We start from the raw sequence: 12,213 nt of genomic DNA on the forward strand, positions 1-12,213 counted from the left end.
GGCTTTGTGGCTTCCTGCTGCTTGTCTGCCTTGTGGCATTATTGTACGGTCCTCTTTCCACAACAAAATAAATGTGTTTGCAATGTGTGTTTGACTATGTCATACTTTCACATTGGTACTATTTAAAACTCAATCAGCACTATCAGATCATACCATTTCAAATACATTGTCTTTAGGAGTTTGTGTGACGCCCTTGCAAACCACTAGATGGAAGCATTGTCACAGTCCAGTGAGGCTTGGAGCAGTAAAACCACAGACGGGAAAATGAGATGGATATTTCACTGGATGTATACATGTGAGAGGAAGCCCACTGGTCAGCAGTGGGAGAAAATGGAACGAGATGGATTTTGGGCGACAATGCACATTTTCTCATCCATTAATCATTTGATCCCAAAACTAGAATGTGTTATCAACAGAGTGGACTAAGTTATTTAGAAGGAATGCAAAGGTTGAATTGAGTTATTGCACACTTCACAGAGGAGGCAATCCCTAACGGAAATATGCAGATGCATGCGAGAACACGCCAATACGTATGGTAGTTGTAACGGCCGTTGATGGTGGAAGAAGAGGAGGACAAAGGTGTAGTGTGGTATGTGTCCATATTTATTAAATGAACACGGAAATAACAAAACTAACAAAGAGAATGACCGAAAACAGTTCTGGCTGGTGCAGACACACAACAGAAAACAATCACCCACAACTAAAGGGTGAAAACAGGTTACCTAAGTATGGTTCTCAATCAGGGACAACGATAGACAGCTGCCGCTGATTGAGAACCATACCAGGACAAACACAGAAATCCCAAATCATAGAAAAACGAACATAGACTGCCCACCCCAACTCACGCCCTGACCATGCTAAAACAAAGACAAAACAAAGGAACTAAGGTCAGAACGTGACAGTAGTATACTAATTATAACATATACAGTGCCTTCGGAGAGTGTTCAGACCCCTTGACTTTTTCCACATTTTGTTAAGTTACAGCCTTATTCTAAAATTGATTAAATTAACATTTTTCCTCTGCAATCTACACACAATAACCCATAATGTCAAAGCGAAAACAGGTTTTTAAAAACAGAAATACCTTATTTACATAATTTTACAGACCCTCGAAATTGAGCTCAGTTGTTTCCATCGATCATCCTTGAGATGTTTTTACAACTTGATTGGAGTCCACCTGTGGTCAATTTAATTGATTGGACATGACTTGGAAAGGCACACACCTGTATATATAAGGACACACAGTTGACACTTCATGTCAGAGCAAGCCATGAGGTCGAAGAAATTGTCCGTAGAGCTCTGAGATAAGATTGTGTCGAGGCAGAGATATGGGGAAGGGTACCAAAACATTTATGCATCACTGAATATCCCCAAGAACACAGTGGCCTCCATCATTCTTAAATGAAAGACGTTTGGAACCGCCAAGACTCTTCCTAGAGCTGGCTGCCCGACCAAACTGAGCAATCGGGGGAGAAGGACCTTGGTCAGGGAGGTGACCAAGAACCCTATGGTCACTCTGACAGAGCTCCAGAGTTCCACTGTGGAGATGGGAGAACCTTCCAGAAGGACAACCATCTCTGCAGCACGACACCAATCAGACCTTTATGGAAGATTGGCCAGATGGAAGCCACTTCTCAGGAGTTTGCCAAAAGGCACCTAAAGGACTCTCAGACCATGAGAAACAAGATTCTCTGGTCTGATGAAACCAAGATTGAACTCTTTGGCCTGAATGCCAAGCATCACGTCTGGAGATAACCTGGCACCATACCTATGGTGAAGAATGGTGGTGGCAACATCATGCTGTGAAGATGTTTTTCAGCAGCAGTGACTGGGAGACTAGTCAGAGTCAAGGCAAATATGAACGAAGCAAAGTTCAGAGAGATCCTTGATAAAAAAAAAACAGTTCCAGAGCGCTCAGAAACTCAGACTGGGGGCGAAAGTTCACCTTCCAACAGGACAACGTCCCTAGGCACAAACCAAGACAACGCAGGAGTTGCTACGGGACAAGTCCTTGAGTGACCCAGCCAGATCCCGGACTTGAACCTGATCGAACATCTCTGGAGAGACCTGAAAGTAGCTATGCAGCAACGCTCCTCATCCAACCTGACAGAGCTTGATAGGATCTGCAGAGAAGAATGGGAGAAACTCCTCAAATACAGGTGTGCCAAGCTTGTAGCATCATACTCAAGAAGACTCGATGCTGTAAACGCTGCCAAAGGTGCATCAACAAAGTACTGAGTAAAGGGTCTGAATACTTATGTAAATGTGATATTTCAGTTTTTATTTTTGAATAAATTTGCAAAAATGTCTAAACCTGTTTTTGCTTTGTCATTATGGGGTATTGTGTGTAGATTGAGGAGAAAAACATATTTAAGCTATTTTGGAATAAAGCTGTAACCTAACAAAATGTGGAAAAAGTCAAGTGGTCTGAATACTTTCTGAATATAAAGGTGTCTGTTTGTAGCTGGTGAGATCGGGTGCCGAACGCCACCCGAACAAGGAGAGGGACGGACCTCGGCAGAAGTCGTGACACCGAAGGTACTGTACATGTAAACAGGAGTAATACTGACTAGTAGCAGGATAAATATATACATTTTAATGGTAATCAATAATCAAAGAATGGCAGTGTAATGCTGGTAATAAATTGACTCAATAATCATATTAGCAACAGCGTAGGTGTAAGGGGGTGTAAGTGTGTGCCGTCAGTTATGTGTGAGGGTGTATGTGTGTATGTGAGTGCGTGTGAGTAGCAGTGACAGTGAAGGTGTGTGTTTGAGTGGGTAGAGACCTGTGGATGGGCATAGAGTCAGTGTGCACAGTCTGAGGGAGAGCAGTAATTGTTAGTAATTGTCTTATGGTCTGGGGATAGAAGCTGTTTAGGAGCCTGTTGGTCTGAGCCTTGATCCACCATTACCGCCTGCCGGACGGGAGCATGGAGAACAGTCCATGTCTCGGTCGGGCCTTTCTCAGACACCGCCTGGCATGTACTGTACGTCCTGGATTGCTGGGAGCTCGTCCCCACTGATGCGTGGGCCATCTGCACCACCCTCTGTAGAGCCTTTCGATCGAGGGCTGTGCAGTTGCCATACCAGACAGTGATACAACCAGGATGCTCTTTCCTGTAGTCCATGATCAGCTCCTTGGTCTTAACAGCGTTGAGAGAGTTTGTTGTCCTGGCACCACACTGCCAGGTCTATGACCTCCTCCCTTAGTGAAACAGAAAGCCCATGTGTGTGTGCAGGAAGTTAAAACTGCAAGTGATTGATGCAGATGTAAGTTGCTCACTGTCACGGATCCCCCCATACTGATGTTCATTCTGTTCACCAGTTCCGGAGGACTATGTCACCGGCTTTCTAGTCTGATTACACACACCTGGTTCCCATTTCCCCTGACTAGTATGTTATATATGTGCTCTCTGTTCCCTCTGTCTTTGTCGGTTATTGTTCCCATGTCCGTTGGTGGTGTGAATACCTATGCGTTAGTGCAGCTGTAATGCTGTACCCTATATATATATTGTGTATTACGGGTATCATTCTGTGTCAGTCAATGAGGTTTACCCATACTCTTTTGTTTGGGTACAGCCCAGTATTTTTGTATACGTGTTTGTTTTGGGTGTATTAAAAACCCCTATTGTGTATTCCTGCGCCTGTCTCCAAAATCCTTTATACATAATAACTGACCCGCAAAATGGAGACCGCAGGAAAGACTGCGCTAGCGACCATTGTAGGGACAGTACAGCACCACGAGGACTGTCTCTCCAGACTCGGTATCGCCATGAACAGTGTGCTGGCAACCATCCTGTGCTTGGAGGGGAGTGTGCAGTTCCTCCAGTCTCCAGCACCGATTCCGGTACCAGCTCCCACACCACGACCTACCCCCGTTCCATTGGAGCCCGTCCGTGGAATACCCCTGTCCCTCCTGGAGCGCTTTGACGGTGCACCAGCAAGATGCAAGGGGTTCCTTCTACAATGCGACCTGTACCTCGCTGAAGAGACAGGTTTGCCACCGTCATCTTGGCACTGACTGGATAGGCTCTGGACTGGGTTGCCGCAGTCTGGGAGACTGGCGGACCCGAGGTCGAGTCCTACGAGCGCTTCACCCTCCTCTTCCGCTCGATGTTTGATCATCCTGTGGAAGGCCGGGAGGAGGGTGAGCGTCTACTCCGACTATGCCAGGGATCTAGGACCGCTTTGGAGTTCTTCCTGGAGTACCGGATCATCGCGGCCTCCACCGGATGGAACGAGTTGGCTCTGGTCACCATTTACCACCAGGTACAGCTGGAGTTAGCCTGCCGTGATGACAACCTGTAATTCAACCAGCTCATCAGCATGGCAGACCCGGTTGGACAACCTCCTGCGGTCCCGAAGAAGACCTGTATGGAATTCTGAGCCCATGGCTACCCCTGCTCTGTGGCCAGAGCTGATGGAGGTGGGCTCGGCACGTTTGCCCGAGGCAGAGCACAGGAGAAGGAGTAATCTGAGCCTCCGCTTCTATTGTGGAGAAAGGGGTCATTTCTCTCCGACCCGCTCTCTATCCACTAGGAGGCGAGGAGGTAACAAGCCAGGGAATTATCTTGCGCCAACCCAGGTAGAAGGCAAGATCTCCTCTCCTTGTCTGTCAAATGTGTTTTCCCGTTAAATTCCCTGAGTACCCTAGCCCTTCACTCCAGTTAGCTCTGATTGATTCCGGAGCTGCCAGGAATCTCTTAGCGCACTGGCCACTGCATTACGCATTCCTTTGGTTCCCCTACAGTCACCCATTCCAGTTCGAGCCCCGGATAATCGTTCAATAGGGACAGGGCTCTTACATCACATTACTGTTCCGGTTTCTTTGCTGACCCATGACACTCATTCAGAACAGATCACTTTCTTGATCATAGACACTCCCACGCACCCCATTGTTTTAGGTCTCTCCTGGTTGAGTTTGCATAACCCGGTTATTTCCTGGTCCGAGAGGAGACTGCTAGGTTGGTTGCAGGAGTGTTAGGGTGGGTGTCTCCCAGTGTCTGTCAACACCACCACAGTGGTAAGTCCGGACTGTGCTCCTCAAGTGGATTTACCAGAGGAGTACCAGGATCTGCACCGGGTTTTCTCAAAGACCCAGGCTACACGCCTGCCTCCCCATTGCCCCTGGGACTGTGCCATTGACCTGTTGTCTGACCCAGCCCTCCCGAGAGGACATGTCTATTCCCTCTCCTATTCGGAGACCGAGGCCATGGAGACCTATGTACAGGAGAGTCTCCAGCAGAGTTTTATCCGCCCCTTTTAGTCACCAGCCTCCTCAAGCTTATTTTTTGTCAAGAAGAAAGATGGGTGACTGCGCCCCTGCATTGATTATCGAACACTGAACAAGGCCACCGTCAAGTTCAGCTATCTTTTACCCTCATCCCAACCATCATCAAACAAATGCACGGGGCGCAGTACTTCACGAAGCTGGACTTTAGGAGCGCCTACAATCTGGTGCGCATTCGTGCAGGCTTTGAATGAAAGACTGCTTTTTCCACGACCACGGGTCATAACGAGTATCTCGTAATGCCCTTTGGCCTGTCTAATGCTCCTTCAACCTTCCAGGCCTTCATCGACGAAGTGTTTCGGGACATGCTGGGACGCGGCCTAGTGATCTATATAGACAACATTTTGGTCTATACATGCGTCCAGCATGTCTTGTTGGTCAGGTCTGTGCTGAGAAGATTGTTGGAGCATGACCTAAATGTTAAACAAGATAAATATTTGTTTTTCCACCACAGAGGGAGTGGAGATGGAGGAGCAATGCGTCAGTACAGTCAGATCATGGCCCATCCCCACCTTGGTGAAAGCAGTCCAGCGATTCCTGGGGTTCGCCAACGATTTCCAGGGGTTTATTCGGGGCTTCAGCACGGTGGTCGCACCTCTTACCTCCCTGCTGAGAGGAGGTCCCCAGCAGCTTCGTTGGACAGTGGAGGCGGAAAGGGCGTTCGAGACGCTGAAAGCACGTTTCGCTACTGCTCCCATGTTGGCACATCCCGACACCTCACCCCCCTTCATTGTCGAGGTGGATGCCTCCGAAGTAGGAATTGGGGCAGTGCTGTTCCAGCGTACCGGAGCCCCTCCAAAGCTGCGGCCCTGCGCTTTCTACTCCAAGCAGCTGAGCCCCGCCCAGAGGAACTATGATGTAGGGGACCGGGAACTCTTGGCGGTCAAGAAGGCTCTGAAGGCGTGGAGGCACTGGATTGAGGGGTCCAAACACCCTTTCCTGGTGTGGACGGACCACCGCAACCTGGAGCACATCAGGGCAGCGAAGAGGCTAAACCTGAGACAGGCCAGGTGGGCTCTATTCTTTGCCAGGTTCCACTTCACAATTTCCTATAGGCCAGGCTCAAAGAATATGAAGGCAGATGCCCTGTCTCCCCTCTATGACACAGAGGAGAGGCAGGGAGAGGAGACCAACCTCATCCCTCCGTGCTGCATCATCCCGCCAGTGGTATGGGATGTGGACGCCAACATATAGATCATGCCCTGTGTACGGAACCCGCACCTGCACAGTGCCTGTAGAACCGCGCCTACATTCCCACAGGTGTGTGGGACTGCCTCCTTTCCTGGGTGCACACGGCGCCTGCGTCGGGTCATCCTTGGATAGGCCGTGCCATCGCCTGTCTTACGGAGAAGTACTGGCCACCTTGGCTAGGAACATCCGGGTTTAAGTCTCTTCCTGCTCCATCTGTGCTCAGTCTAAGACACCCAGGAACCTCCTTTATGGAAAGCTCCATTCCCTGCCAGTTCTACAACAACCCTGGTCTCACCTCTCGATGGACTTTGTCACTGACCTTCCCCACTCTAAGGGAACACCCCCATTCTTGTCGTTGTGGGACGGTTTTCCAAAGCTAGTCGCCTCCTACCCTGCCTGGGCTTCCATCGACCATGCAAACCGCGGAGGCTCATTTTATACATCTCTTCCGGCACTATGGGATCCGGGAGGATATTGTGTCAGATCGTGGCCTTCAGTTCACCTCACAGGTATGGAAGGCGTTCTCCTGGGGGTCACAGTCAGTCTCACCTCTGGGTATCGGTCTCAAGCAAATGGGCAGGTGGAGAGGGTCAACCAGGAGGTGGACAGGTTCCTGCGGTGTTACTGTCAGGATCGGCCGGGGGAGTGGACAGAGTTTCTACCTTGGGCGGAGTATGCACAGGATTCCCTCCGCCACTCCTCCACTAACCTCACACCTTTCCAGTGTGTGTTGGGGTATAAGCTGGACCTGGCACCTTGGCATCTGAGCCAGATCGAGGCTCCTGCGGTGGATGAGTGATTTCGGCACAACCTCCACCACAGTGAGGCGCCTGTTTTCTCCCCAGGCGACCGGGTCTGGCTCTCCACCCGGAACCTGCCCCTCCGCCTGCCCTGCCGGAAGCTGAGCCCGCAGTTTGTGGAACCCCGTTCCGCTAGCGGAACTCCCCCGCAACAGCCAGTGAAAGTGCAGGACGCCAAATTCAAAACAACAAATATCTCATAATTAAAAATTCCTCAAGCATTCAAGTATTTTACATTTAAAAGATACAATTCTCGTTAATCCAGCCACAGTGTCTGATTTCAAAAAGGATTTACAGCGAAAGCACCACAAACGATTGATAGGTCACCACCAAGCCACAGAATAACAGCAATTTTTTTCCAGCCAAAGAGAGGAGTCTCAAAAAGCAGAAATAGAGATAAAATTAACATTAACCTTTGATGATCTTCATCAGACGACACTCATAGGACTTCATGTTACACAATACATGTATGTTTTGTTTGATAAAGTTCATATTTATATAAAAAAAATCTTAGTTTACATTGGCGCGTTACGTTCAGTAGTTTTAAAACATGCGGTGATATTGCAGAGAGCCACATCAATTTACAGAAATTCTCATAATAAACATTGATAAAGATACGACTATTATACATGGAACTTTAGATAAACTTCTCCTTAATGCAACCGCTGTGTCAGATTTTTTTAAACTTTAAGGAGAAAGCAAACCATGCAATAATCTGAGTACAGCGTTTAGACAACAAAGCAGCCAAAAAGATACCAGCCATATTTGGTAGTCAACATAACTCAGAAATAGCATTTTAAATATTCACTTACCTTTGATGATCTTCATCAGAATGCACTCCCAGGAATCCTAGTTCCACCATAAATGTTTGATTTGTTCGATAATGTTCATCAGTTATGTCCAAATTCTTCTTTTGTTAGGGCGTTTGGTAAACAAATCCAAAAGCGCGTTCAGGTCGCACCGTACGTCGGACAAAAAGTTCAAAAAGTTATGTTAAAGCCCGTAGAAACATGCCAAACTACGTATGGAATCAATCTTTAGAATGTTTTTAACATACTGTAAAACGTCATTAATGTTCCAACCATACAATTCCTTTTTCTGTATAAATGAAGTGGAAGGTAGCTACATGGACTTTCTTCAATGGGGGCTGAGTTGAAAAGCTACAAACCTTCAGAGTGTTTTCTATCCAAATGTACTAATTATATGCATATTCTAGCTTTTACGGCTGAGTAGCAGGCAGCTTAATTTGGGGCCGTTTTTTAATCCAAGCTACCCAATACTGCCCCCTACCCCAAAGAAGTTAAAGTCCTGAGGAGGGTTAATGAGGTAACGTACCGTTTACAACTCCCTGTTGATTACTGCATTAACCCGACCTTTCATGTGTCTCTCCTCAGGCAAGTGGTGCCTGGTCCCCTCGCTGAAGCTGCAGTACCTCATCAACTGGGAGGGGTACGGTCCAGAGGTGCGGTGCTGGGTTCCTGCGGTGGACATCCTGGACACTTCGCTGACCAGGGATTTTCACCGTCGGCGCCCAGCCCAACCCGCACCGCGCCCCTGTGGTCGTCTCCAAGGCCGGTGTTATCCTGCTTCTGGTGCAGCGTGTCGGGGGGGTAATGTCAGGGATCCCCCGGTAATGATGCTCATTCTGTTCACCAGTTCTGGAGGTCTACCTTACCGGTCTTCTAGGCTTCACTGAACGGGATTCATTATCATAAACCCCAGACTGTCTTGTCTGATTACACACTAGAGGTCGACCGATAATGATTTTTCAACACCGATACCGATTATTGGAGGACCAAAAAAAAACGATACCAATTAATCGGCCGATTAAAAAAATTAAATAAAAACGCTTTATTTGTAATAATGACAATTACAACAATACTGAATGAACACTTATTTTAACTTAATATAATACATCAATAACAATCAATTTAGCCACAAATAAATAATGAAACATGTTCAATGTGGTTTAAATAATGCAAAAACAAAGTGTTGGAGAAGTAAAGGTGCAATATGTGCCATGTAAAAAAGCTAACGTTTGAGTTCCTTGCTCAGAACATGAGAACATATGAAAGTTGGTGGTTCCTTTTAACATGAGACTTCAATATTCCAAGGTAAGAGGTTTTAGGTTGTAGTTAATATAGTATTTATAGGACTATTTCTCTCTATACCATTTGTATTTCATATACCTTTGACTATTGGATGTTCTTATAGGCACTATAGTATTGCCAGTGTAACGGTATAGCTTCCGTCCCTCTCCTCGCCCCTACCTGGGCTCGAACCAGGTGTCACGCCCTGGTCTTAGTATTTTGTGTTTTCTTTATTATTTTGGTCAGGCCAGGTTGTGACATGGGTATTTATGTGGTGTGTTTTGTCTAGGTGGTTTTTGTAGGTTATGGGATTGTGGTTAGTGAAGTAGTCTAGGTAAGTCTATGGTTGCCTAGAGTGGTTCTCAATCAGAGGCAGGTGTTTATCGTTGTCTCTGATTGGGAACCATATTTAGGCAGCCATATTCTTTGGGTATTTGGTGGGTGATTGTTCCTGTCTCTGTGTTTGTTGCACCAGATAGGGCTGTTTCAGTTTTTCACGTTTCTTATTTTGTATATTGTTCGTATTTTTCATCTTTCATTAAAGATGTTTAATAATAACCACGTTGCATTTTGGTCCTCCTCTCTTTTGATGGAAAAAACAGTAACAGAATCACCCACCACAACAGGACCAAGCGGCGTGGTGACAGGCAGCAGGAGCAGCGAAATCAAGATTTCTGGACTTGGGAGGAAATCTTGGACGGAAAAGGACCCTGGGCACAGCCTGGAGAATATCGCCGCCCCAAAGAAGAGCTGGAGGCGACGAAAGCGGAGAGGCGCTGGTATGAGGAGGCAGCACGGCGACGTGGATGGAAGCCCGAGAGTCAGCCACAAACATTTCTTGGGGGGAAGCACACAGGGAGTATGGCAAAGCCAGGTAGGAGACCTGCGCCAACTTCCTGTGCTTACCGGGGGGCTAGAGAGACCGGGCAGGCACCGTGTTATGCTGTGGAGCGTACGGTGTTGTGGATCTTAATGTTTTTCCTCATAATCCTGGACTATCGGACCACCATTTTATTACGTTTGCAATTGCAACAAATAATCTGCTCAGACCCCAACCAAGGAACATCAAAAGTCGTGCTATAAATTCACAGACAACACAAAGATTCCTTGATGCCCTTCCAGACTCCCTCTGCCTACCCAAGGACGCCAGAGGACAAAAATCAGTTAACCACCTAACTGAGGATCTCAATTTAACCTTGCGCAATACCCTAGATGCAGGTGCACCCCTAAAAACTAAAAAAAATTATCATAAGAAACTAGCTCCCTGGTACACAGGAAAATACCCGAGCTCTGAAGCAAGCTTCCAGAAAATTGGAACGGAAATGGCGCCACACCAAACTGGAAGTCTTCCGACTAGCTTGGAAGGACGGTACCGTGCAGTACCGAAGAGCCCTTACTGCTGCTCGATCATCCTATTTTTCTAACTTAATTGAGGAAAATAAGAACAATCCGAAATTCCTTTTTGATACTGTTGCAAAGCTAACTAAAAAGCAGCATTCCCCAAGAGAGGATGACTTTCACTTTAGCAGTGATAAATTCATGAACTTCTTTGAGGAAAAGATTATGATTATTAGAAAGCAAATTACGGACTCCTCTTTAAACCTGCGTATTCCTCCAAACCTCAATTGTCCTGAGTCTGCACAACTCTGCCAGGACCTAGGATCAAGAGAGACGCTCAAGTGTTTTAGTACTATATCTCTTGACACAATGATGAAAATAATCATGGCCTCTAAACCTTCAAGCTGCATACTGGACCCTATTCCAACTAAACTACTGAAAGAGCTGCTTCCTGTGCTTGGCTCTCCTATGTTGAACATAATAAACGGCTCTCTATCCACTGGATGTGTACCAAACTCACTAAAAGTGGCAGTAATAAAGCCTCTCTTGAAAAAGCCAAACCTTGACCCAGAAAATATAAAAAACTATCGGCCTATATCGAATCTTCCATTCCTCTCAAAAGAGAGGGCTGTTGCGCAGCAACTCACTGCCTTCCTGAAGACAAACAATGTATACGAAATGCTTCAGTCTGGTTTTAGACCCCATCATAGCACTGAGACGGCACTTGTGAAGGTGGTAAATGACATTTTAATGGCATCGGACCGAGGCTCTGCATCTGTCCTCGTGCTCCTAGACCTTAGTGCTGCTTTTGATACCATCGATCACCACATTCTTTTGGAGAGATTGGAAACCCAAATTGGTCTACACGGACATGTTCTGGCCTGGTTTAGATCTTATCTGTCGGAAAGATATCAGTTTGTCTCTGTGAATGGTTTGTCCTCTGACAAATCAACTGTAAATTTCGGTGTTCCTCAAGGTTCCGTTTTAGGACACCGCATGTGTTTCAGACATAAGGAAGTGGATGGCTACAAACTTTCTACTATTAAACTCGGACAAAACAGAGATGCTTGTTCTAGGTCCCAAGAAACAAAGAGATCTTCTGTTGAATCTGACAATTAATCTTAATGGTTGTACAGTCGTCTCAAATAAAACTGTGAAGGACCTCGGCGTTACTCTGGACCCTGATCTCTCTTTTGAAGAACATATCAAGACCATTTCGAGGACAGCTTTTTTCCATCTACGTAACATTGCAAAAATCAGAAACTTTCTGTCCAAAAATGATGCAGAAAAATTAATCCATGCTTTTGTCACTTCTAGGTTAGACTACTGCAATGCTCTATTTTCCGGCTACCCGGATAAAGCACTAAATAAACTTCAGTTAGTGCTAAATACGGCTGCTAGAATCCTGACTAGAACCAAAAAATTTGATCATATTACTCCAGTGCTAGCCTCTCTACACTGGCTTCCTTTCAAAGCAAGGGCTGATTTCAAGGTTTTACTGC

This window comes from Oncorhynchus nerka, linkage group LG3, assembly GCF_034236695.1.
Source record: "Oncorhynchus nerka isolate Pitt River linkage group LG3, Oner_Uvic_2.0, whole genome shotgun sequence".
Classification (NCBI taxonomy): Eukaryota; Metazoa; Chordata; class Actinopteri; order Salmoniformes; family Salmonidae; genus Oncorhynchus; species Oncorhynchus nerka.